General features: G+C 36.4%; 1 protein-coding gene and 1 long non-coding RNA gene across 2 annotated transcripts in view; one reads left to right on the top strand and one right to left on the bottom strand.

Annotated features, from left to right (window-relative positions):
• Nucleotides 1-27,523, top strand: part of CCNY (cyclin Y) — a 239,846-nt gene that overhangs the window by 16,719 nt on the left and 195,604 nt on the right. The gene's annotated exons all lie outside the window — the stretch shown is intronic.
• Nucleotides 8,810-17,478, bottom strand: LOC306642161. Its single transcript, XR_013758407.1, has 2 exons — nt 16,634-17,478; nt 8,810-15,768 (listed from the first exon to the last, which is right to left on the bottom strand). It is a non-coding gene; the product is annotated as an uncharacterized lncRNA (long non-coding RNA).

Genomic DNA, 27,523 nt, shown 5'->3' with positions numbered 1-27,523 from the left:
TCACATTTAAAAAATGTTTTTTATGTTGTGAACATCTGTCAGCTTTCCCATCTTAGAATTTTTTTAAGCAGCTTATGTAACTTGAAATAAAATAAGCGTTTCTGTTCTAAAACTGCCCATTTTGTGTCTTCATGGAGTTTCCTTTTGGTTTTGTTTTCAATACATTTATTAATTTTTAATTTAATTTAATTTTATTTCTTATTGATTGTTCTGTTTAGTTATACATGACAGCAGAATGCATTTTGATTCATTGTTCACAAATGGAATATAACTTTTCATTTCTCTGGTTGTATATGCTGTAGAGAAACACCATTCATGTACATAGGGTAATGATGTTTGTTTCATTCCACCGTCTTTCCTACCCCTCTGCCCCTCCCCTTTTCCCTCTACACAATCCAATCATGATACCATTACCACCCCCCCCCCCCCCCCTTATGTATCATCATCCACTTATCAGAGAAAACATTTGGTTTTTGGTTTTGGGGGATTGGCTTATCTTGCTTAGCATATTCTCCAACTCCATCCATTTACCTGCAAATGCCATATTTTTATTCTTTATGACTGAGTAATATTCCACTGTATATGAATATTCCACAGTTTCTTTATCTGTTCATCTTTTGAAGGTCATCTAGGTTGGTTCCACAATCTAGCTATTGTGAATTGAGCTATTATGAACATTGATGTGGCTGTGTATCACTGTAGTATACAGATTTTAAGTCCCCTGGGCCAAATGGTGGGTCCATTTCAAGTTTTCTGAGGAATCTCCATACTGTTTTACAGAGTGGCTGCACCAATTGATAATCCCACCAGCAACGTATGAGTGTACCTTTTCCCCACATCCTTGCCAACACCTATTATTGCTTGTGTTCTTGGTAATAGCAATTCTAATTGGGGTGAGAAGAAATCTTAGAGTAGTTTTGATTTGCATTTCTCTAATTACTAGAGATGTTGAACATTTTTCATATATCTGTTGATTGTATATCTTCTGTGAAGTATCTGCTCAGTTCCTTAACCCATTTATTGATTGGGTTATTTGTATTTTTGGTACTAAGTTTTTTGAGTTCTAGAGATAAGTGCTCTATATGAAGTGCATATGGTAAAGATTTTCTCCCACTCTGTAGGCTTTTTCTTCACATTGTTGTTTCCTTTGCTGAGAAAAAGCTTTTGAGTTTGAATCCATTTCATTTATTGATTTTTGATTTTATTTCTTGTGCTCTGGGAAACACAAGGAAGTCTAGTCCTACACTGATAAGATGAGGATTTGGGCCTATTTTTTCTTCTATTTGGTGCAGGGTTTCTGGTCTCATTCCTAGGTCCTTGATCCATTTTGAGTTGAGTTTTGTGCAGAGTGAGAGATGGTGGTTTAATTTAATTTTGCTGCATATGGATTTCCAGTTTTTCCAGCACCTTTTGTTTGAAGAGGCTATCTTTTCTCTATTGTATGTTTTTGTCACTTTTGTCTGGTAGGAGATAACTGTTATGTGGGTTTGTCTCTGAGTCTTCTATTTTGTACCATTGGTTTACCTGTCTGTTTTGGTGTCAGTACCATGTTGTTTTTGTTACTTTTGTTCTGTAATATAGTTTAAGGTCTGGTATTGTGATACCTCCTGCTTCACTCTTCCTGCTAAGGATTGCTTTGGCTCTTCTGGGCCTCTTATTTTTCAAAATGAATTTCATGATTGCTTTCTCTATTTCTATGAGGTACATCATTGGGATTTTAATTGGAATTGCTTTGAATGTGTATAGTGCTTTTGGTAGTGTGGCCATTTTTTTATTTTTTTATATTTATTTTAGGTTTTTTTTTTCCATTTTTTTATTAAAAATCATAAATTTACATAGGGCAATGTTGTTTGATTCATTCTGTTGTTTTTTTCCCTTCCCCCAACCCCAGTGTGGCCATTTTGACAATATTAATTCCGTCTATCCAAGAACATGGGAGATCTTTCCAGCTTCTAAGGTTTTCTTTAATTTCTTTCTTTAGTGTCTGTAGTTTTCATTGTAGAGGTCTTTCACCTCTTTTGTTAGATTGATTCCCAAGGTTTTTTTTTTTTTTTTGAAGGTATTGTGAATGGGGTAGTTTTCCTAATTTCTCTTTCAGTGGATTCATCACTTATGAATAGAAATGCATTAGATTTTATATCCTGCTACTTTGCTGAATTAATTTATTAGTTCTAGAAGTTTTCTGGTGGAATTTTTTGAATCCTCTAAATGTAGAATCATGTCATCAGCAAATAGCGATAGTTTGAGTTCTTCATTTCCTATTCATGTTCCTTTAATTTCTTTGGTCTGTCTAATTGCTGTGGCTAGAGTTTCAAGGACATTGTTGAGTGGAAGTGGTGAAAGAGGGCGTTCCTGTCTTGTTGCGGCTTTTAGAGGGAATGCTTTCGGTTTTTCTCCATTTAGAATGATGTTGGCCTTGGGCTTAACATAGATAACCTTTACAGTGTTGAGGTATGTTCCTACTATGCCCAGTTTTTGTAGTGTTTTGAGCAGGAAGGGGTGCTGTATTTTGTCAAATGCTTTTTTTTCTCCATCCGTTGAGATGATCATATGATTCTCATCTTTAAGTCTATTGATGTGATGAATTACATTCATTGATTTCCAGATATTGAACCAACCTTGCATCCCTGGAATGAACCTCCCTGGATCATGGTGTGCTGTCTCTTTAATATGTTTTTGTATACTGTTGGTCAGAATTTTATTGAGAATTTTGCATCTATGTTCATCAGGGATATTGGTCTGAAGTTTTCTTTCCTTGATGTTTCTTTGTCTGGTTTTGGTATCAGGGTGATAATAGCCTCGTAGAATGATTTTGGAAGGGTTCCCTCCTTTTCTATTTCATGGGATAATTTGAGGAGTATTGGTGTTAATTCTTCTTTGATGGTCATGAAGAACTTGGCTGAGAATCCATTTAGTTCTGGGCTTTTCTTGGTTGGTAGACTTTTGATGGTGTCTTCTATTTCATTTCTAGAAACTGATCTGTTTAAATTGTGTATGTCCTCTTGATTCAGTTTGGGTAGATCGTATGTCTCTAGAAATTTGTTGATATCTCCGAGGTCTTCAGTTTTGTTGGAATATAGATTTTTAAATAGCTTCTAATTATGTTTTGTATTTCAATATAGTGTCCATTGTGATAATTCTTTTTTCATCATGGATCTTAGTAATTTGAGTTTTCTCTCTCCTTGTGTCCATTAGTGTGGCTAAGGGGTTGTCAATTTTGTTAATTTTTTCAAAGAACTAATTTTCTGTTTTATCAGTTTTTTGAATTGTTTTTTTTTCTTTCAGTTTCATTGATTTTAGCCCTGATTTTAGTTATTTCCTGTTTTCTCCTACTTTTGATGTTGATCTGTTCTTTTTCTAGGGCTTTGAATATGGAATGTTAGTTAATTTATTTGTTGACTTTCTATTCTTTTATTGAATGAGCTCAATGCAATGAACTTTCCTCTTAGTACTACTTTCACAGTGTCCCAGAGATTTTGATATGTTATGGTATTCTCCTTTATCTCTAAGAATTTTTTTTTATCTCCTCCTTCTGTTATCCATGCATCATTCAGTAGTGCATTATTTAGTCTCCAGGTGTTTGAGTAGTTTGTTTTTTATTTTATTGATTTCTAATTTCCATTATGATCTGATAGAATACAAGGTAATATCTCTTTTTGTTTATTTGCTAAGAGTTGCTTTGTGGCATAACATGTGGTCTATTTTAGAGTAGGATCCATGTGCTGCAGAGAAGAAAGTGTGTTCTCTCATTATGAATGGAGTGTTCTACATATGTCTGTTAAGTCTAAGTTATTGATTGTATTCTTGAGTTTTGTGGTTTCTTAGTACAGTTTTTGTTTGGAAGATCTATCCAGTGGTGATGGAGATGTGTTAAAATTACCCAATATTATTGTGGTCTATTTGACTTCTGAAATTGAGAAGTGTTTGTTTGATGTGTATAGATGCTCCATTGTTTGGGGCATAACTTTTATGATTATCATCTCTTATTGCAGTATGAAATGTCCTTCCTTATCCCTTCTGAATAATTTGACAGTGAAGTCCTCTTTATTTGATAGGAGGATAGAAATCTCTGTTTTTTAATGAAGTTCGTGTGTGTGTGGTATGTTTTTTCCTATTCTTTTGCCTTTAGTCTCTGTATGTCTTTTCCTAAGGGAGTAGTCTCTTCAAGGCAGCATAGTTTTGGCTTTTTTTTTTTTTAATCCAATCTGGCAGTCTGTGTCTTTTGATCAATGAGTTTAGGCCATTAACATTCAGGGTTGTTATTATTATTTTTTTTTCATTCAGGGTTATTATTGAGATATGAATTGAATTGCCATTTTGGCTTGTTTTGGTTATTAACCTGACTTGGTTTCTTCTTTGACTTTTCCTTTAGTGTAGTTCCTGCCTTTGCTAATTTCCTTGTTTTTTTTTTTTTTTTTCCCCATTTCCTCCTCATTAAATATTTTGCTGAGAGTGTTCTGTAGTACAGGCTTTTTATTTGTAAATCTTTTAACTTTTGTTTATCTTGGAGGATCTTATTTTGTCAACAAATCTGAAGGTTAGTTTTGCTGGATATAAGATTCTTGGTTGGCATCCATTTTCTTCAGATCTTGGTATATATTGTTCTAGGACTTCCTAGCTTTTAGAGTCTGGGTTGAGAAATCTGCTGATATCTGTATTGGTTTCCTCCTATATATAATCTGATACTTTTCTCTTATGGCCTTTCAGATTCTATCTTTATTTTGTATGCTGGACATTTTCATTATAATGTGCCTTTGTGTAGATCTGTTGTAATTTTGTACATTTGGTATCCTGTAAGCCTCTTGTATTTGATTTTCCATTTCATTCTTCATGTTTGGGAAATTTTCTGATATTATTTCATTGAATAGATTGTTCATTCCTTTGGTTTGTAACTCTGTGCCTTCCTCAATCCCAGTAATTCTTAAATTTGGTTTTTTTCATGTTGTCTCATAATTCTTAGAGATTCTGTTCATGATTTCTTACCATCTTGTCATTGTGGTCAACTTTATTTTCAAAATTAAGTATTTTGTCTTCATTGTCTGAAGTTCTGTCATCTAAGTGATCTAGTCTATTGGTGATACTTTCTATTGCGTTTTTAATTTGGTTTATTGTCTCCTTCATTTCAAGGATTTCTGTCCCCCCCCCAACCCCCGCCCCCCCGGAATCTGTTTATTGAAGTAATCTTTTGCAAACCTCCCAGTCTTCACTAGCCTGATGCATGAAAGGCACTTGATTTTTAAAGATGATGAGGATGTGAGAGCAGGAAATGAGAAAAGAAAAAAAATATATGGGGAAAACAAAAGCATCTTGAAGGAAAATTGAACATTTGTTTCTGTTGGAGTTCAGTATCTTCTCTGCTTCCCTTCTCTTCTGATAGGTGGGGTTGTCTGGAGTTTGCTGGTAACTCCACCCTCAGAATGATGAAAGTTACTAAGATGAGAGGATTAGACTTGGCGGCAGGACTCCTGGAGGCAGGGTATAGCAATTGCCAGTCACTCTGAAAGACTGTACCCCAAGTCTCTTCTTTGGGTTCCACTCGTGTGACACGGGAGCCTGGTCTTAGCCCCTTTCCTCACTTGTGGACCCCACAATTCCTGGTCTATAATTTAGTCTCTAAATTGTATCTCTCCTGCCCCTGCCCTTTGACTTCCAATCAGGGACCTGAGGACTTGAGTGCTGGAACCTGTGTGCCTGTCTTGGAAAGCTGGCCTATACTGTGCAAATAAAGACTAGGTGTTGAAAATTGTGGGCCACGTAGCTTCAGACACTGGGCTGGTTTTGGTGTGTAGGGGATGATTTTGAGTTTGAGGGTTGAGGAGTTGGAGGGTGCTGTTGATTGCCAACCTGGCAGGACCAGCCGATGGGTGGACCAGGCTGACGTTGGGTCTCAGCAAGTGCTGAGTTGTCTCTGGGATTCTGGTGGGTACTGGGCTGGTTGGCTTGATATGCGAGGATCAAAATGCCCTCACACCCTTTTCCCACTTACTGACCCCTTGCAAGGCTATTTTCTGCCTTTGCAGCAAAATGGTGGCTCTTAGCACACCTAGCATGGATACCTCAGATGCAACCAAACTTGTATAGGGCCCTTTGTGATGATCTTTCAGGACCTGGCTGTTATCCCTGGATGTAAGTGGCCAAGTCCCAAGTTGGTATTGGCAGCAGCCACTAACCTACAGGTACCTTGATAATAAGCTTCTAGACCCTGCTGGTATCCCACAATGACTGCTCCAACTAAAAATGGCTGTGACAGTGAATGGGGATAATCCAAGATGGTGGTAGAGGTGTCCCAATGTGTTGGTAGATGGGGAGCTGCTGTACAGGGTTCAATCTGCATGGGTATGCAGTGTTCAATCCATGGGCTTATTTATTTATTTTGGGTATTGGGGATTGAACTCAGGGGCACTCAGCCACTGAGCCACATCCCCAGCCCTATTTTTCGTGTTTTATTTAGAGACAGGGTCTCACTGAGTTGCTTAGCACCTTGCTGTTGTCTTTGAACTCGTCATCCTCCTGCCTCAGCCTCCTGAGCCACTGGAATTACAGGCTTGCACTACCGTGTCTGGCTTCCATTTCATTTAAAAATGATGCATACTCTGATTTAGCTGCAAGAAATTTTTTATTTAATAAATATAGAAACCAAGACCCTTTCCTTAGAGGTATATTTCTTTCTGCTTTGTAGATAAGTCAGATTAATTTTGGGAAAACCTTATAGCAGTTCACAGATTGCATTGTTTGGCTAGTTTTAGGTTTTGTTCTTTGGAATTTTATTTGAGCAGTCCACTAATACCATTGATGAACATGGGTTAATATGTGGTAAATACTAAGCTTGTACATCTTTTTTTTTTTCAGTGCTGGGGATAGAAACCACCTGAATACTAGGCAAGTGCAGTACCACTGAGCTATATCCCCAGTTCAGAGTTGTACATTTTTAATATGTTGTTTTGTTAAAATCTGGTTTTAAAAAGAGAAACTGGCATAATGGTCTCTGGGAATTACCAAGCATTGGAAAGCTCTTTTGGACAACCTGCAGGCTCCTGTGTTGGGAAAGCTGGGTAGTATATATTGTTGGAGAAAGCAAGGCAGGTGGCATTAGGGAAGGTTGATGTGGAGACCAGAAGAGTGGCGTCAGCAAATTTTGCTGGGCAGTATTTTTTGGGGAAAAAAAATCCACTCCCACTATTTAACCTAGTCACATATTTTTTACCTTGTATTCCACTATTGTGGGTTGTGGTTTGGTAGTAATGCTACTGTTTACTGTTAGAACCAGGTAGGGCAAAAAAGACTGTGTATGTTGAAGTGACAGGAAACTTTGTAAAGATGTAGCAGATTTCCTTGGCTTCTTGTTAATTGCTTCTTGATTCATTCTTTTTAATCTGTTTTTAGAATTCTATCAATTTCCCCTTAAGAAACATGGAGATGATCATATCACTGCCCTGCTTATAATTCCCACTTGATTCCTGTTGTGGTTAGAGCAATGCACAAACACTTTCCCAGGGCTCCCATTCACAATCATTGGTATTTGCCTGCTGCTGCCTGCCAAGTAAACCTCTTTTTCATATAGCCACAAGGGCCTTCTTGAGGTCCTTTCTCAAGATATCACGCCTGACCTTTTCTCTGAGTGTGTACATGTTATTCCTTCTACTCTATGCTTTCTTCTGAGAGATCATTACCTGACTGACTCCTTGGCATCCTATGTCATCTCCTTAGGGGTCTTTCCCTAAAAAATATGGTCCAGAGGCTATTGCTCCAGCCTCATCACTTTCTTCTTACTTTTTCTTTATTATGTAGTATTTACCATAGTCTGACATTATCTTATTATTACTTTTGCCTATTTCTTGTGTGTTCCTTGGCTACCCCACCCTGATTATAAACTCAGTTACAATAGGGACTATGCTTGTCTTGCCCATTGATACTCGCATTACCTAGAATTGTACTTGACTAATAGTAGGTATTCAGTAAAAGTTGGATGAATAGAAGTACTGCATTCACTTATCATCTAACTTTTCTTTGTATTTCTTGACCTTGGCATTTTCACAGAGCACAGGCCAGTTATTTTGTAAATATCCCTCATTTTGACTTTGTCTAATGTTTCCTCTTGATTAGATCCTAATTAAGCATTTTTTCAGAAATATTACAATAGAGATGCATCGTATCAAGAGATGCATGCCCTCTGTTTAATCCTGCACTGGTGATGTTTACTTGAATGACGTGGTTAAGATGTGATATCTGCTGACTTCTTCTATGTGGTTTTGTTATTTTTTCCTTTGCAGTTAAAAAGTAATTTATGGGGAGTTTGAGACTGTGTAATTATTCCTCCTTCTTATCAAACTTGTTAGTTTTAGTGTAATTATTCCTCCTTCTTATCAAACTTGTTAGTTTTAGTATCCATTGATGAACCTTTTTAGCCCTTTCTGTATTTTTTAGTAGGCATTTGATAGTAAGGAAGAGCTGTTTCTTCTCATAGCTTATATATTTATTAGTATGGATTCATGGATTCTTACTGTCTTTAACAAGTTGTAATCTGTTCTTTCTATTTTATTGTTGCTCAGATTGTCCCAAATTTGACTGGCAAGAGCCTCTTCATACTATTTCCTCTTCAAGCTGTTCCTTTGATATGTCCCTGTCTTTTCCTTGAGTACTTCTTTAATTCCTGGCAGGATATTTGCTCTTTAGAAATTATTTTTCTCTTGGTTTAGAAAAGGAATGCTTCCCCCCCTCTTAGGACATATGGATGCAATATTTTCCTTTTATACAACATCACAGTAACATCAAGTCAGTGTTGATGCCTGAAAGCAAGGCTATTTATTTATTTATTTTTTGCAGTACTGAGGATTGACTACATAAGTGCTTTATCACATTCCCAGCCCTTTCCTATTTTGAGATAGGGTCATGTTAAATTGCCTAGAAGGGCTTTGAGAGCCTTCTGTCTCAGCTTCCTGAGTTTCTGGGATCATAGGTTTGTGTCACTATACCTGGCTCATGTATTTATTTTTTAAAACCTATATGATTTTGCTTATTGTTTCTGTGAAGTAAAAAAGCACCTGCATATCTATTTGCAGCCCGGGGACAAAAATCATGTGAGAGATGGTCAACATTATTTATTAAGTACTGCAAAGGCATAAACCATTCTTCTGTAACTAGAAAAAATTACAAAGGAAAAGTAGAACACTTCTTTGCTCAAAGGAATGGTGGGATTTAATGGAGGAAGATGAGACTTCACCGCACAAAGAACAAATGAAGTTGAAAGGTTAATTTTGGCAACTTAACAGTCTTCTTTATCCTGCTCACATGTAAAGATCACCTTTTAAAGCTGGGCATGGTGAGACATGTCCATAATTTCAGCTACTTTTGAGTCGGAGGCAGGAGGTTTATTAGTTCAAGGCCAGCCTGGCCTGGGCAATAGCAAGACCCTAAGTGGGTCTTGATAAAAGAAAAAATGGAAGGAGAGTAGATGGGTGCTAGGAATGTAGTTCATTAGTAGAGGAATTGCCTGGCATGTACTAGACCTGTCTGTAATCTCTAGTACCACACATATTCGCACACACACATACAAGATTAGCATTTAATTAGTAGCAATAGTCACTCTTGAGAATTTGGTACAGTTTTGAACTATTACTTCTCAGGTTCATACCAAAGACAAGTCAAAGGAAGGCCTGAAGTCAGACACAGTGAACCACTTTCAGATTTGAATGGGTACATACACAGAAGAATAGAGCAAAGATACCAGCTTCCTGTAATTGCTGTTGAGCACATCAGATAGGGTATTACTGAAACGTGAGGTCAATGACTGCATGAGTTGTGGGATACCCTGCTGCTGAGGAGCTTCAACTAGACTGTAGCAAGTGGGTTTATCTTTTGGAATTTGATTTGACACTTTGTGAGTAGGGACCAGAGTCTGTCCTTTTCCAGAGCCTAGGAAACAATGAGGACCCACCTCCTGACAGCCATCAGGGTGGTGGGGAGGTGATGGGACACGACCTTCTAGAAGTTTCTTGCCTCTTGTGTTTCAGGGGCAACACACAAAACAGAAAACTCTGGTTCATGCCTTGGCTGTATGTCTTATTTAGGTAAGTGCATGTTACAGGACACTGGCAGAGCTGTTCCCCCGCACTTCTCTGGATTTGCAGTGTAACTAATGTCTTCACACGAAAAGTGTCCTATTACTTTTGACTGCTATTCACCTTTCTGTTATGCTCTCCACTGCCCTGTTGCACCAGGCTGTAGGTCTGTTCTGTAATTAGCTGTTGTTGAATCTGGTTCTTGGAACTTTTTTTTTTCTGTCCACCTTCATTAATTTATTTGTTTCCCTTGGCTGGGGATTGAACTCAGGGTGTTGAGCTTGCCAGGCAAATGTTCTACCATTGAGCTAGATTCCACGTCCCTTCCCATCTTTTAAAAAATTTTGAGAGGGTATTGCTAAATTGCCCAAGCTGGCTTCAAACATAGTATCCTTGTGCCTCAGTCTCCCCAATAACTGGGATTATAAGTGCCTCTACTCCTAGTCCTGTTATTTATATCTACCCTAAACTCAGATTCTCAAGCAAATTTGAGAGTCTAGGTCAGTCTTCCTTGTGTATATCCAGAGCTGTTAGATTTCTGCAAACATTGTCCCAGTGTTTGCAAATGGCTGATTTTTGTTTGCTTTTGTTTTTAAAAACAAGTTTTGTGGCAAAATATACGTAAAATAAAATTTATCATTTTAGTCATTTTTAAGAGTACAGTTCAGTGATGGTATTAATTACATGCACATTGTTGTGCAACCATCACCACCATCTATCTCTAGAATCTTCATTTTCCCAGACTACCATACTAAATTATGAAACAATAAATCCTTATTCCTCTATCTTCCCTAACCCCTGGCAACCACCATTATGTTTTTGTCTCTGAATTTGACTATTCTACATACCTTATATAAACAGAATCTTAAAATATTTGTGTTTTTTGCAGTTAGCTAGTTTCACTCAGCATAATGTCTTTAAGGTTCATCCATGTTTTAGTATGTATCAGAATTTCCTACCTTTTTAAGACTGAAGAATATTCCATTTTATCTGTATGCTATATTTTGTTTATCCATTCATCTCTTGATGAACATTTAGGTTGCTTCCACCATTTAGCTATTGTAAATAATTTCGCTCTGAACAAAGGTGTGGAGTTCTTACATTTGATTCTTTTGGGTCTATACCAAGCAGCGGAATTGCTAGAAAGGACTGCTATGCTTTGAAATCTTGATTTTTGGTGAATCTGTGTTGTCACTTAAATTAAATATAATGTGAATAAAAGTGATTGAGAAGCTGGATTACTATATCATACATGCCTTATGAAGCCAAATATTTTTAAGTTAGGATTTTTTTAAGGTAATATTTATTGTTTATCTTTTGGATTATGGAAACACTGTATTAAATTGTGGCAACAGTAGAAAGGTAAATAGAAAAAAAAATCACCTTTATTCTCACAAGCATGCAGAATGATGCTGTTCTTAACATTTTAAACTAGTATTGTGATAGAACACTCTAATGGAATATATATGATTATATTCAATGTATAGCTTCAAAAGTTAAAAAACTCTGACCCATGTTTATGGGTCAGAAAGAGAACTTATATGCTTTTTACCCTGTGAATTTACCAGAATAAAGATATTTATTCATTCATTGATTCATCAATTTATTTTCTTTCTGATATATGTATTTTATTTTATTATATTTTTTTGTTACTGGGAATTGAACCAGGGGGCATGCTAACACTGAGGTATATCCTAGCCCTTTTTACTTTTTATTTTGAGACAGGGTCTCACCAAGTTTCCCAAACTGGTCTTGAACTTGTGGTTCTCCTGCCTTAGTCTCCTGAATAGCTGGGATTACAGGTGTGTGCCATTGTGACCTACTTCATATATGTATTTATGTTTATATAATCGGGATTGTGTTGTAAATATAGTCCCAGTAATAATTTTCTTTTTTCCTCTTATTATATAAGGAATAATTCTAAGTAATTTTCTAAAACATGAGTATTGATTACTATTTGTGATATTTAAAAGGGCTATCAATTCCATAATTTATTTAATCACAATAGCATTAATTATACTAGAATTTAAGTCCTTGGATTTAGATTTTGGTCCTTTAGGATTCGTTTGTAACTCTCATATTATTTTGTTTGCATGTCTTTGAGGGCATTTCCCTAGGATATATTTCTGAAAATCAGTTTTTTGCCTTTCGAGGAGGCAAGAATTTGAAATATATTGAATACTAATTTTGTGGTTTATGTGAATAACTTATACATTTGAGAATTGGCATTCTGCTCAGTGGAATCCTCATTAATTAAAAAAAAAATGTATTGACCATCTATTGAAGACCATGGCATTTTATTTAAGTATATATGTATTACAAAGATATATACAAGACATGACCTTTGCTTTCTAGGTCTTTAAATTCTAATTATAAAGATAAAAAGCATATATGTTATTATTTAAGGCAGTGTGTGGTAAGTGATATATTGGTTGTCAAAAGTAAGTGTTAACACACCAAAAAAAGAATGTGTGATAAGTTGTCAAAATGGAAGGACAACTTTTAGCCTGGATGATGTGGAACAGTTTCATGGAAGAGTTGGAACGTAGAGAACATTTCTGGCAGGGGTAAGTCAGTAGGAAAACTCTAGATGTGAAAAAATACAATATTTATTTGGGTCATGGTGAGTGTGAACATTTTGCTCAAGAAGATTGGGGAGACTTGTCCAGACAGTTTTTTGGGCCTGTTACATTCTAGTGAGTCCTTGAGGTGTAGGTCTCTGAATGCCAGGCGAGGGAGTACCAGGTTTGGGGTAGTAGGCTTATCTGATCAAAGTGGCTCCAGGAAGATTATATTGGAAATAGGAAAACCAGATAGGGATAGGAAAAGACTAGAATCTATGAGATCATTTGTATTGGTTCAGTGAGAAATTTTGAGTGCAAGATAGTTGGGTGGGAAAAGAAGTTTTAGAAGCAACCCTGATGCTGCCTCCCCATTCCTGCATACTCTGAATGTGCCAGAACTGTGTCAGAAGAGAAACTTTTCAGAGATCTTTGTATTCCCTGCCTGCCTGACACTGAGTAGGTATGAAATCATTGTTGAAAGAATGAGTGAAGCAGCAGTATAATTTTCTGTCTAAAGGTATAGAGAAAGGGTTCAGGTTTGGCTAAGTTTTTGGAGGCTGGGTAATTGGTTGATGAATGCTGTTTCAGTAGATAGAAATTGGAGGAGTAAGGGGGAAGGATTGGCTTTGAGGAGGAAAAGGGTAAACATTGGGTTTGAACAAGTTTGTATTATCTTTCTCAATGTTATGGGATAATTGGTGTTTCCAAAATTCACTTTCACATATTACCGTTAAAAATGTAATTTTCTCTTCTAATTCCAGTAATGTAAAAAGATCTGAATGTTCTGTTCTCTGAATTGTCAAAGAGATGACAGAAGGACGCAAATTTATAGTCCACTTTGCTTGATGAAAATCTGTGTTTATAACAACTCTTGTTGGTTTGGAATCCTTTAATTCTTATATGAGTCTGTTTTTTAGCAGGTATAATACTCAAGTACTCAGAGTTAACTGACGTTTTATTTGGATTATTTCTAAGGCTTTCCAAACTAGCACCACTAACAGAAAGTTAACTGAATTTTACATGCTGTTTGTCTCACATATCAGATATATTAGAATGTTGCTCTCTGATCCACAGACATGTTTTTAAATTAGTTAAAAATAACATTATGTATTTAATTTACAAAGAGAGTTGTAGTAAGGTCATATGTACCATTAGGATGCTTTTTGAGTTCATACAGCAGTGTAAAATCTAAAGAGTTCGAATTCTTATGTGAAGAATAGGAACATTACCTTCATTAGTATGCTTATTAGGCATTTCATTTCTGTGAATTGTGTTTTTGTACTTTTTTTCCAGCTACCGTTATAGTGTTTGCTCAATAATTTGATTTCTTTATAAGTTAGTCAAGTAACTGTTTCTTATCATAATACAATTTACCTTGTATAAATTAGACCTTCACCAGAGCAAAGATGGTATAAATTAAATTTGGGGAGTGGTTCTAAGTGAGAATTGGCCCCTTGCTGAAATATGGAAATTGTCATCTTGAGTTTTCCAAGTGTGGATGTAAGACCAAGACTACCATGTATATACTTTTGAAGTAGCCAGTTAGACTGATTTAATTATCAGTAGACTTAAACAATTGTGTTTTGCATCATTGTTGCACTTTGGACACTAGGACTTTGGAAGGTGGAAAATTCCAAATGCAAATGAGAGATTTTTGTCACTGGGCTTTATGTGTAATAATCAATCCTGTCTCAAATGTACCTGGTCATGTTTCTTGAGCTGGTGAGTTTTCTGGGGTATAAATAAGATAGGTTATCTCTCCTTGAGGACATTAGTTATCTGCACTGCAGAACTTTTGAAATTGAGAGAAAGCAAGAGTAACATAAATTTGATACTCAGCTAGAAAAGAAAAAATATATGTAATATTTGTGTTTTAACTTGTCCTTATGGTATAAAGACTTTCTTTTAGTCTTTTTAAAGTGGTGATTTTTTTTAACTGAAACCTTAATGTCCTACAGATAGAACCTAGATTCATTTCTTCTCTGATTTATTTTCCAAATGCAAAATGAGAGGACATATCTGTGCTTCCTACTGCAAAATAAAAAGAACTCTGAACTATTTTTATAATTCTCCTGTAATCTGAAAATTATTTCAAAATAAGAATAATAATTAGGCTGATTTATCAGCTGCAAAAATACTAGTGTATTATAAAACTCAAAAGGAGTAATTTCTGAATTGAGAGGAGCAGCTAGAGATTCTTTTCGGTTTTTATGGTTGAATTCCTTCTTCATTTTCATTTACCTTAACAATTGAGAGTTTTGATGCTCTGTCTCATGAGGATGAAGATACTGTTATTAGAGTGTGTTTAGTAGCTTGGACCTGTTCTTTCTTTTTCCATGTTATGTATCATTATATACATAAATGCATGAGCAGTATTATTTTGCATGAATTTCTAAAATGAGGTTACTGACTTTCTAAAATTTTTGTAGAATTTAATTTTAGCTTGTGTTTTAGTTAGTTTTTTTGCTGCTGTGACCAAAAGACCTGACAAGAACAATTTTAGAGGAGGAAAAGTTTATGTGGGGCTCAGTGTCAGAGATCTCAGTCCATTGATGGCCAGCTCCATTGCTCTGGGCCTAAGGTGAGGCAGCACATCATGGTGGAAAATTTTGGTGGAGGAAAGCAGCTCTGGATATGGCCACCAAGAAGCAGAGAGAGAGAGAGAGAGAGAGAGAGAGAGAGAGAGAGAGAGAGAGAGAGAGAGACTGACTCTGATTGAGACTTCCCCTCACTGTGGACCAAATATAAAATCCAAAGGCATGTCCCCACTGACCCACCTCTTCTAGCTATACTTTACTTGCCTGTAATCACTACCTAGTTAATTCCTACCAGAGAATTAATGCATTGATTAAGTTAAGGTTCTCATAATCCAATCATCTAAACTTTTGTGCAATGTCTCACACATGAGCTTTTGAGGGACACCTAATATCGAAACCATAACAGCTTGTTACACATTTTTTTCTTTTCTTTTCTTTTCTTTTTTAAAATATTTTTAGTTGTAGGTGGACACAGTACCTTTATTTTATGTATTTATATGTGGTACCAAGGATCAAACCCAGTGTCTCACACATTCTAGGCTCTACTACTGAGCTACAACCCCAGCCCACTACATTTGTTTTCTTGATGAGATGGTGGTAATCATTTGCCTTTTTTTTTTAAATTTATTTTTGTTGTAAACAAATGGGATACATGTTGTTTCTGTTTGTACATGGAGTAACAGCATACCATTTGCATATTCATAAATTTACATAGAGTAATGATGTTTGATTCATTCCATTATTTTTTTCTCCCCCCCACCCCTCCCACCTCTCTTTTCCCTCTATACAGTCCCTTCTTCCTCCATTCTTGTCCCACTCCCACCCCCCCATTAAGAGTCATCATCTGCTTATCAGTGAGATCATTCCTCTTTTGGATTTTTGAGATTGGCTTATCTCACTTAACATGATATTCTCCAATTTCATCCATTTGCCTGCAAATGCCATAATTTTATTATTCTTTATAGCTGAGTAATATTCCATTGTATATATATACCACAGTTTCTTTATCCACTCATCAATTGAAGGGCATCTAGGTTGGTTCCACAGTCTGGCTATTGTGAATTGAGCAGCTATGAACATTGATGTGGCTGTGTCTCTGTAGTATGCTGATTTTAAGTCCTTTGGGTATAGGCCAAGGAGTGGGATAGCTGGGTCAAATGGAGGGTCCATTCCAAGTTTTCTAAGGAATCTCCACACTGCTTTCCAGAGTGGCTGCACTAATTTGCAGCCCCACCAGCAGTGTATGAGTGTACCTTTCTCCCCACATCCTCGCCAACACCTGTTGTTGCTCGTATTCTTGATAATCGCCATTCTAATTGGGGTGAGATGGAATCTTAGGGTGGTTTTGATTTGCATTTCTCTTATTACTAGAGATGTTGAACATTTTTCCATATGTTTGTTGATTGCTTGTAGATCTTCTTCTGTGAAGATCTACAAATGGTAGGTCCATTCCAAGTTTTCTAAGATCATTTGCCTTTTGAGAATAAGATTATTTTATTTTGAAAATGTCAGCATAGATTGAGGATATCACATAAAAGTTGAGTAATCAGACTTTTTAATACTGATTTGTCTCTAAACTTAAGAAATGAGATTTAAAAAAATAAGTTGGCTCAATTTCTTTTCTCTCTTTTCTTTTTTTTTTTTTTTTTGGTACTGAGAATTGATCCCCAGGGTACTTTACTACTGACCTATATCCCCAACCCTTTTTAGTCAATTCTTTTGAGACAGAGGTCCATTAAGTTGCTGAGATTGAACTTGTATATGTGATTCTTCTGCCTCAGCCTCCTGAATTCTTGGGATTATAGGTGTGTGTCACTGTGCCCTTTGGCTTAGTTCATTTCTAAGGAGTAGTACACATCTTTATGTAGTGGCCTCATCTTTGGACTAAGTCTAACATTTATGCATTTCAACCTCAAAGGATATCACTTAGATGCATACTTAATCCTTTATTATGATTGTTGTATTTTATTAACAGAGAGATGAGAGTCCAAGGTTTTTCAGCAGTTGCTCTACTCAGGCCCCTGTTAAAGCTTAGTGTGGACCCTAACCTGGAAACTTGGACTGTACTTCCATACTTTGTTACCTTTGCTCTTACTTTTTCCATTTGTTCTAAGGTAGAAAGCTCTACTAGAGCTTTCTGTGTAGTTGGAAATGTTCTCTATCTGCACTGTCCAATGTGATAGTGTCTTGTGTTCCACATGTGGTTGTTAAGTACTTGAAATGTAGCTGGTGCGATTGAAGATCAAAATTTTATATTAAAAAAATTTTTTTGAAGGTTCTGAGGATTGAACCCAGGGGTGTTCTACCACTGAGTCACATCCCTAGCCCTGTTTATTTATTTATTTATTTATTTATTTATTTATTTACTTATTTATTTATTTTTAAGACAGGGTTTCATTAAGTTGTCCAGGCTGGCCTTGAACTTGATCCTCCTGCCTCAGCCTCCTGAGTCATTGGGATTATAGGTATGTGTCACCACACCTGACAAATTTTATTTAATTATAAGGAATAGATTTACATAGTTACATGTGATACTGGCTACTGTATTAGCACAGATCAGGGGCTACTATTTATTGCTCGCTTTTTCATTGGTCTTCCTTGAATGCCAGGGTTTGTGTGGAGAAAGGATTGAATAGACATTTATAGGGCAACTGAATTGCCTTTTGTTCTAACATAAAATTTCTATTAGGACTAGGAATGTAGCTCAGTGATAGAGTGCTTGCCTGGTATGCTTGAGGCCCTGAGTTTGATCCCCAATATTGCAAAACAAAAACAAGAAACAACAACAAAGAAATCCATTAAAAGAGTTTTAATAGACTTGTAGAAATATTCCATGTTGACTTCTTGTATTTGGGGTACATTTTGTGAGACATACTTTTTGAGTGCCATTTTAAAATTTAACTGTTTTTTATAAATCTTTCCATGGCAGTAAATATACTATCTCCTGTCAAGGATCCAACCCAGAGCTTTCTGCATGTTGGATGAGCACTCTACTACTCAGCTACACCTAGCCCTATCTCATCATTTTTAATGACTATTGATAGTAGTTTATTTTTGAGTGTCTCATTGTTTATCTAAGCTCTTGTTTCAGAGTTTTTATATTAAATAAATTTCTGAGAAGATTGATTATGCACATACCTACTGGGGTTGCATTTCATGTTTGTCATTTTGCTCAGGAAAAATTAGGATTGTCAAGAGCTAGGCATGTATTTAGTGTTTTTATTGTTTAATATATGATGCCATTGTGCCCCCCACACCCCTGGCGTGCATGGGGTACTCGCGCTTGCCCCACTGTCTATCCCACCCCAGGTTGTACCAGTTCACTCTCTAATTTGGTGTTTGCAGAACAGGTAGCTATAAGGTAGTATCTGTATACTCATACAGCTTTTGCTTGGTCTATTTCTGCTGTGCTCAGGGCAAAAATAAGTGCTCCTCAATATATGATGTATTTGATCCTTAGCTTTTTTGGGTTGACTAGGGTTGAGACTTATGTGGTAGGACTTTTGGAGTTCTTACCATTATTCTGTCTGCCTGTGTTTTGTGTTGTGCTGCCTGTTGTGTTGCTCAGTAGAGTAACTCAGTTCCCAGGACTGCAAGTCCAGAGGCCTGTAGCTATCCCTTTACCCACTATGAACAGGTTCTCTGCCTTGGTGTCAGCATGACTGCCTCTATGATCTGAAGGCCCCTTTGTAGCATAGTAGTGTTTTTGAAGGGAGACTGGGTGGATCTGCTGAATTTAGCCAATTGTCAGTGGTCCATGCTTCCAGTTTGGCACTGAAAATAGGTGCTTAAATTTTGGACTAAAGAAGACCCATTTTTCTTTCACACACTTGTTAGAATTATATCTTATTTTTATCAGAAAGAGGTGATCAGTGTTTGAGGACCTAGACACGTTTAACCTGATTTAAACATTGTATAATGTATATCTGTATTAAAATAATGTTGTTATCCCATTAATGTATTTTTTTTTAATGTAACCAACTAAAATAAAAAAAAAAATGGTGTCTTAGTTTTAAGGAAGGTCTCAAGTTCTTGAAAGAAAGTGGCCTGCACTTTTTCAACAGTCATTTTAAAATTGTTATGGAATGGGCATGTACTAAATGTTAATCATTGCTTTAGAGACAGTGGTGAGAAGATTTTTCTCTCAGCAAGTACTGGACATGTGCAGGATAGCATAAGGATAGAAATAACAATACTTACCAAGGAATAGAAAGTTTATGTGATAAATAAGACATACAATGAAAAGTCATGAAACAAGTAATCTTTATTATATAAGAGGTCCAAGAGACAAGTGAATTAGTATTTATTGAGCACTGTTGAGTGCCTGGCACTCTGGTGGTGTATTAGCCTACCAGCGCTACAGGCTACAGGACCCACATCAGAGGAGGAGGAAGAGCCTGAGTGGAACTGGCACGAGGCACAGGGCTTGAGCAAGCTTGGAGCCTAGTGGCATTTTGATGAAAAGGAGAGGATGAGTGTTCCAGGCATAGAGAGGGTTACAAAAAAAGGGTTATCTAAGTTCTGTGAAGGCGGAGGCCAGATCAGTCACATTTACCACATAGCCCAGTGCTGGTGCTAGTGGACATTCAGTGAACAGTAATGGAATAAATGGCAAGCAGTAGGTGCTCAGTTATTATTTCTTAAATAACCTGAGTTGGAAATGAGTGTTTCAGACAATAATTGTGGTCACTATAAAGGTTCATGTAGAGGTGAAAAGAGAAGAATGCAGAAATTGGTTGAAGCACCATGGAAGGCACGGGAATTTGAGCTGTATTCTCAAGGCAGTAAGGAAGATTTTTCAGTAGGGCAGTGATGTGATTAAGTTGGAGTTTTAAGGTGATTCATTAGGAACTAATGAGTAGGGTATATTGGAGGGAAAGGTTAAAAGTAGGACTCCAGAACTCCTGTCTGTAAACAGGAATACTTCCCAGTGCCATTGGCTGTCCTTACTCTTTGAAGTTACTACTGAAAGGCAGGAAAATTTAGGGGCCCTGGAAAACTCAAGGGTCTAAATTTCAGTCTGATCAGGTTTGAATCCCTGCTTTACTAGATGCCAGTCATTTGAACCTGGGCCTGTTAATTAATTCCCTTCTTATAAAATGGGGATAATAAAAACATCTAATTCATAAAATTAGGGATAAAATGAAACACTAAGATAAAGTGATTGTTACAAAGTTAAGTGCTCAGTAAATATTAGTTATGAATAATATTGCTAGGTAAAGAACATTTCTTGTGAGATTATATGAGTGCAGATGTCGTGGATTTTATGTAATGAAACATTAAAATTAGGATCCATTTAGACATCTCTGGAATGCAGTTCTGAAAGAAACTGGCCTCGCAGAGGTGGCCTTCTCGATATCATCAGAGCATGTGTCCCCTTTCCCACCTTGAACCAAGGCATGTGGACATGGAAGGGCTGTCAGTTGCTTTGGGGTCAGTGTGCCCCTTCCCTGAAGAGCTTCACATGTCTGCAGTTGGACAATAGTTTTTCTAAACCAGAAAAAAGATGTGTCTGAGTTAACAAAAGTCACAGATTTACCCAAACCTGCTCTCAAGGGACCTCAAATTCTGCACATTCTCCTAAGTAACAAGGTACTAAAAAACAGTCACACACTTACTGTTCTACTTCCATATCCTTAAAAAAATTTTGGAGTGATTACGCTGGTTTGAAGGACTGTCTTATACTTGGAAGGCTATTGGAAACAGGTTAAAATGATAAAGAGAATGATGATGCGCAAGCTACTTGCTTACTTTGAGAGTAAGCAAGGCTGGAATCTGGAATTGATTGCTGATGATGGTGTGGAGTCCTCTTGCCTGGAGGTTATAACAATAAAGATGAAAAATGCTTATTTGGGGAGTCACATGACTGGAAATCTTTGTTACAATGTTTACTCAGTCTTAGTCTGTGTGACCTTGGGTGAGTCTTGTACATTTCCTAGGCTTCAAGTTCCATCTTCATCTCTAGCATTTATTTATAAAATACTCTTTCAGTATTTCTTTTTTCAGAAACTGTCCTGCCACTGAAATGGAATAATCAATCTTCTCCTTTAGTTTAAGGAAGAAAACTTTTTCAATTAAATTGATAAGCTTTTCTGTATTTTCACTTTTTATTGTATACAATTATCTTAGACTTTTTTTTTTTGCCACTTTTTACTTGCTATCAAGTATTTATGTATATGTGTTACTTTTCATAGACATGGTAGGTAGTGGTCATCATTTTATACTCTGTTCAGATGTCATGGGTACATCTCTGCTAGTTGAACTGATTCTAGTTTGTGGTAGAACTGTCTGTATCCCCCTTTCATGGTATTTTTAGAGTGCTCTCCAGAGATCATGACTCATGGGATAGTAGGACATGAATGTTCTCTTGGGCGTTGGCTGCTTCACTGCTGGACCCTGAGGGCCAGTCCAGGCCTTCTGCATCTGAGCAGTGTGGAGTAGGAATGCCTTGTAATTTGGGATTAAAGTAGGAGCTTTTTGATTAAAGAGTCAGATCCTCCAAGGGACCTCAGGTCATCCTCCTTTGTTTGACTCTCCTTCATCAAGACTCAAATTATTTGAGGTCAGAAGTGGGCAGGAGACTCAGTGGGGCTGAGTGAGGAGGGCTGTAGGCTCCAGGTTGGTGTACTTCCAATTTCATCTGAATTCTGAGTTCTTATCACCACTGCTCTTAAGAAATTGCTCAGCTTTCTTCACTTTTTTGGTGAACAGGAAGGAGCAGCGGTGACTTGCCTGTTACTGAGAGGAACTTCCTGCTGATGTGACACCTTGGAAATCTGCCTACCTTGCTTTGTGGAAGTAGTTCAATGACAGAATATAAAAAGCAGTCTGGATTAACAAATATTTAGGCAGAAATAGCCTTGCAGAGCACTGTGGACAAGATTATCCATTTAAGAGTATATGAGGTTCTGACTGTGTCAGTATTGATTTCCACACATGAGTATCAGGAAGTCTGAGGGATAGAGGAGGACATGTGAGACTTGAGACTTTGCCTGTGACCTTGGACTCAGTAGCCAGAGGTATCAGCTGAACTACTAAGGGTATGAGCAGTTTGAAGTCATCAAATTCACTGAAGCTAAGAATAAAAGGTTTGGCACAACTTAGGGAAGTTAGTCTCATAAGGGAGTCTTGTGGACAAGATTTAAACAGAATTGTTCGTCTCTGAAAACTTTCAGAAAAGAAGAAATTCTAAAAATTGAATAAACTTTTTATATGGAAGAATCATGAAAATAGAAATTAAAAAAAATTAGTTCTTGGCTTAATACACCTTTTTGTGAAAATGACTCCATTGGGGTTTTCCCCAATTAAGTTTATCTTGCCTGAGATTTTTATAGGATTTAACTGCTGAACCAACCACTTAAGTGAGCTAAAGATACGTAAAAATCTGCTACTGAAATGTGTTTCTGAGATTTGGCCTACTAATATGTAATTGTTTTTGTCCTTCTGTGCATTATCTAAATATATGTGTGTGTGTTTGCGCATGTGTGTACATAATATAAATGTATGTGAAACCAATACACTGGACCTCATAAAAACTAATTTCTAATCCATATTCTTTTATATTAGAGGTGACCAAGTGCCTTAATAAGTACATTTGAATGCAGACCTGTGGAACTCTAAAAATTTCAGACCTCTCAAGAACATTAATAAATGTGACCTGTACACTTAATTGTATCAGAATTTCCCAGGTAGGTATTAGAAAACAGATTTCTAAATCAGAATTTGCAGGGATAGGATTGGAGAACATACATTTTTAGTAAGTTGCCCAGATGATTTACTCAAAAGTTTGAGAATCACTGACTGTGGTAGTTCATAGAGACTTTACAACAACCATAGTTTTGCTAGTGAGGTCATGTGCTCAGAGTGTTAAGTAAATTGTTATATTGATTGATGCTTCTCTTACCCATACAGTGTTTACGTATACTTATGGCATGCATGGAAACAGGTTAGATAGAAAGCCTAAGTTAAATATCAGCTAATTATAGATGTAGGATGATAATGATTTGGAATCTTTTTTGGCTCTGTTTGTATTGCTGTGCAATTAATACTCCAGAGACTTAGCCAGGTAATATTAAATGCCTTATATTTTCTCTATTACTACTTTTCTTTGTTGCATCAACTGTCTGATCTCAGATAGAAACTCTTAAACCTTGTATATTGTTGATTGCCTATTAGGTTGCTTGTTTTACTTGCTGTTCTATAAGGATTAAAAAAAAAATGCTGGATTTCTTTGTCTGTCACCGCCCTCACTTAGCCTGTGTACTTCCAAAGCAGGGACTGTATGTGGATCATGATGGTAATACCCAGATCTGTTCAGCCCGGTGCTTGCACATGGGAGAAATGTGACACTTAAACATGATGACTGATGGATGAGATGTGACCTGAACTTTTATATTAGCAATGCTTCTTTGTTCCTCTAACTTGGACTTTCACAAAACCTCCTTTTCTTTCCTTTTTCCATGGATGCCATACTAGTTCCTGTCTTTATTTACTAAATGTGTACATAGTGATCTTCTTGCTTTAGTTTTTTTCATTCAGATTCATCCTTCATAATCTTGCTGGGCTCATCTTCTTTTTAATTTGAGGATTATTATTAATATATTCATGCTTCCTAAAGTAATCTACATATAGTTTACATAATGCCTACAAAAATTCCCATGATGTTGTCTTACAAAAAATAGAAGAATAATACTAAAATTCATGTAGAACCACAAAAGACCCTAAATAGCCTGAGCAATTTTGAGCAAGAAGAACAAAGTTGCAGGTCCCACATTTCTGGTCTTCAAAATGTCTTACAAAGTAAAGCAAGCAAAACTGTATGGTACAACCATAAAACAAAAATGTAGATCAATGGAATAGAATGTAGAAGCCAGAAATAAAATTTTGCATCTATAATCAAGAGATTTTCAACTAAGATGCCAATAATATACAATGGTCATTGAATACTCTCTTCGACTAATGATATTGGAAAGTTGAGTATCCACACTCAGAAGAGGAAATTGGCTCCTTACCATACACTATATACAAATATCAATCAAAACAGAATGAAAACACAGATATAAAAACCAAAACAATAAAAGTATTAGAAGAGAACTGGGAAAATCTTTTTTTAATTTGTTCTAATTAGTTATACATGATAGCAGAATGCATGTCAACACAGTGTACACAGATGGAGCACTTATTCTCATTTCTCTGACTGTACATGATGCATTCATGCAAGTACATAGGGTAACATTCCACTGTCCTTCCCACTTGCACACCCCTCTCCTCTGCCCAATCCAAGGTTCCTCCATTTTTCCCTAGATCTACCCCACTCCTGTTTGCATATCAGAGAAAACTTTTGATCTTTAGTTTTTTGGGATTGGCTTATCTCACTTAGCACAACATTCTCCAACTTCATCCATTTATGGGCAAATGCCATAATTTCAATCTTAAGACTGAATAATAATCCATTGTGTATATATACCACATTTTCTTTATCCATTCATCTGTTGAAGGTCATCTAGGTTGGTTCCAGTTTAAGTGTTGTGAATTGAGCTGCTATAAAATTGATGTGGCTGCATCACTATGGTATGCTGATTTTAAATCCTTTGGGTATAAACTGAGGAGTGAGATAGCTAGCTCAAATTGCAGTTCCATTCTGAGTTTTCTAAGGAATCTCCATACTGCTTTCCAAAGTGGTTGCACCACTTTGCAGTTCCACCAGCAATGTATGAGTGTATCCTTTTCCCCACATCTTTGCAAACACTGTTGCTTGTATTCTTTTTTTTTTTTTTTGGGTGCTGGGGATCGAACCCAGGGCCTTGTGCTTACCGACTGAGCTATCTCCCCAGCCCCTTGTATTCTTGATAATTGCCCTTGTGACTGGAGTGAGATGAAATCTTAGAATAGTTTTAATTTATGGTTCTCTAATTGCTAGAGATGTTGAACATTTTTTAATATATTTGTTGATCGATTGTATATCTTGTGTGAAATGCCTTTTCAGTTCCATTTCAGCTCATTTATTGATTGTATTTTTGGTGTTTTTTTTAAATTCTTTATAAATTCTGGAGATTAGTGTTCTATCTGATGTGCGAGTGGTAAAGTTTTCTCCCATTCTCTAAGCTGTCTGCACAATATTGTTTCCTTTGATGAGAAAAAACTTTTTAGTTTGAATCCATCTCTTTTATTGATTCTTGATTTTCTTGTGCTCTGGGAGTCTTGTTAAGGAAGTCATGTCTTAAGCCAACATGATGAAGATTTGGTCCTACCTTTTCTTATATTAGGCAGAGGGTCTCTGGTCTAATTCCTAGGTCCTTGATCCATTTTGAGTTGAGTTTTGTGCAGGGTGAGAGATAGGGTTTAATTCCATTTTGCTACATATGGATTTCCCGTTTTCCCAGCACCATTTCTTGAAGAGGCTGTCTTTTCTCCAGTGAATGTTAATGGTGCCTTTATCTAGTATGAGATAATTGTATTTATGTGCATTTGTCTCTGTGTCTTCTGTTTTCTACCATTGGTTTACCTGTCTATTTTGGTGCCAGTAGTATGCTGTTTTTGTTACTGTGTCTCTGTAGTATAGTTCAAGATCTGGTATTGTGGTGCTCCTACTTCACTCTTCCTGCTAAGGATTGCTTTGGCTCTTCTGGGCCTCTTATTTTTCCAAATGTATTTCATGATTGCTTTTTGTGTTTCTATGAAGAATGACATTGGGATTTTAATTGGAATTGCTTTGAATGTGTATAGTGCTTTTGGTAGTGTGGCCAATTTGACAATATTAATTCTGTCTATCCAAGAACATGGGAGATCTTTCCAGCTTCTAAGGTTTTCTTTAATTTCTTTCTTTAGTGTCTGTAGTTTTCATTGTAGAGGTCTTTCACCTCTTTTGTTAGATTGATTTCCCAAGTTTTTTTTTTTTTGAAGGTATTGTGAATGGGGTAGTTTTCCTAATTTCTCTTTCAGTGGATTCATCACTTACGAATAGAAATGCATTAGATTTATGGGTGTTGATTTTATATCCTGCTACTTTGCTGAATTAATTTATTAGTTCTAGAAGTTTCTGGTGGAATTTTTGAATCCTCTAAATGTAGAATCATGTCATCAGCAAATAGCGATAGTTTGAGTTCTTCATTTCCTATTCATATTCCTTTAATTTCTTTGGTCTGTCTAATTGCTGTGGCTAGAGTTTCAAGGACATTGTTGAGTGGAAGTGGTGAAAGAGGGCGTTCCTGTCTTGTTGCGGCTTTTAGAGGGAATGCTTTCGGTTTTTCTCCATTTAGAATGATGTTGGCCTTGGGCTTAACATAGATAACCTTTACAGTGTTGAGGTATGTTCCTACTATGCCCAGTTTTTGTAGTGTTTTGAGCAGGAAGGGGTGCTGTATTTTGTCAAATGCTTTTTTTTCTCCATCCGTTGAGATGATCATATGATTCTCATCTTTAAGTCTATTGATGTGATGAATTACATTCATTGATTTCCAGATATTGAACCAACCTTGCATCCCTGGAATGAACCTCCCTGGATCATGGTGTGCTGTCTCTTTAATATGTTTTTGTATACTGTTGGTCAGAATTTTATTGAGAATTTTGCATCTATGTTCATCAGGGATATTGGTCTGAAGTTTTCTTTCCTTGATGTTTCTTTGTCTGGTTGTGGTATCAGGGTGATAATAGCCTCGTAGAATGATTTTGGAAGGGTTCCCTCCTTTTCTATTTCATGGGATAATTTGAGGAGTATTGGTGTTAATTCTTCTTTGATGGTCATGAAGAACTTGGCTGAGAATCCATTTAGTTCTGGGCTTTTCTTGGTTGGTAGACTTTTGATGGTGTCTTCTATTTCATTTCTAGAAACTGATCTGTTTAAATTGTGTATGTCCTCTTGATTCAGTTTGGGTAGATCGTATGTCTCTAGAAATTTGTTGATATCTCCGAGGTCTTCAGTTTTGTTGGAATATAGATTTTTAAATAGCTTCTAATTATGTTTTGTATTTCAATATAGTGTCCATTGTGATAATTCTTTTTTCATCATGGATCTTAGTAATTTGAGTTTTCTCTCTCCTTGTGTCCATTAGTGTGGCTAAGGGGTTGTCAATTTTGTTAATTTTTTCAAAGAACTAATTTTTTGTTTTATCAGTTTTTTGTTTTTTTTTTTCTTTCTGTTTCATTGATTTTAGCTCTAATTTTAGTTATTTCCTGTTTTCTCCTACTTTTGATGTTGATCTGTTCTTTTTCTGGGGCTTTGAATATGTAATGTTAGTTAATTTATTTGTTGACTTTCTATTCTTTTATTGAATGAGCTCAATGCAATGAACTTTCCTCTTAGTACTGCTTTCACAGAGTCCCAGAGATTTTTTTTTTTTTTTATTGTAAACAAATGGGATACATG

This window comes from Sciurus vulgaris (genome assembly GCF_902686455.1).
Source record: "Sciurus vulgaris genome assembly, chromosome: 12".
NCBI lineage: Eukaryota > Metazoa > Chordata > Mammalia > Rodentia > Sciuridae > Sciurus > Sciurus vulgaris.
The sequence above is the reverse complement of the archived record's forward strand: the minus strand, read 5'-3'. Positions and strand labels throughout refer to the sequence as shown.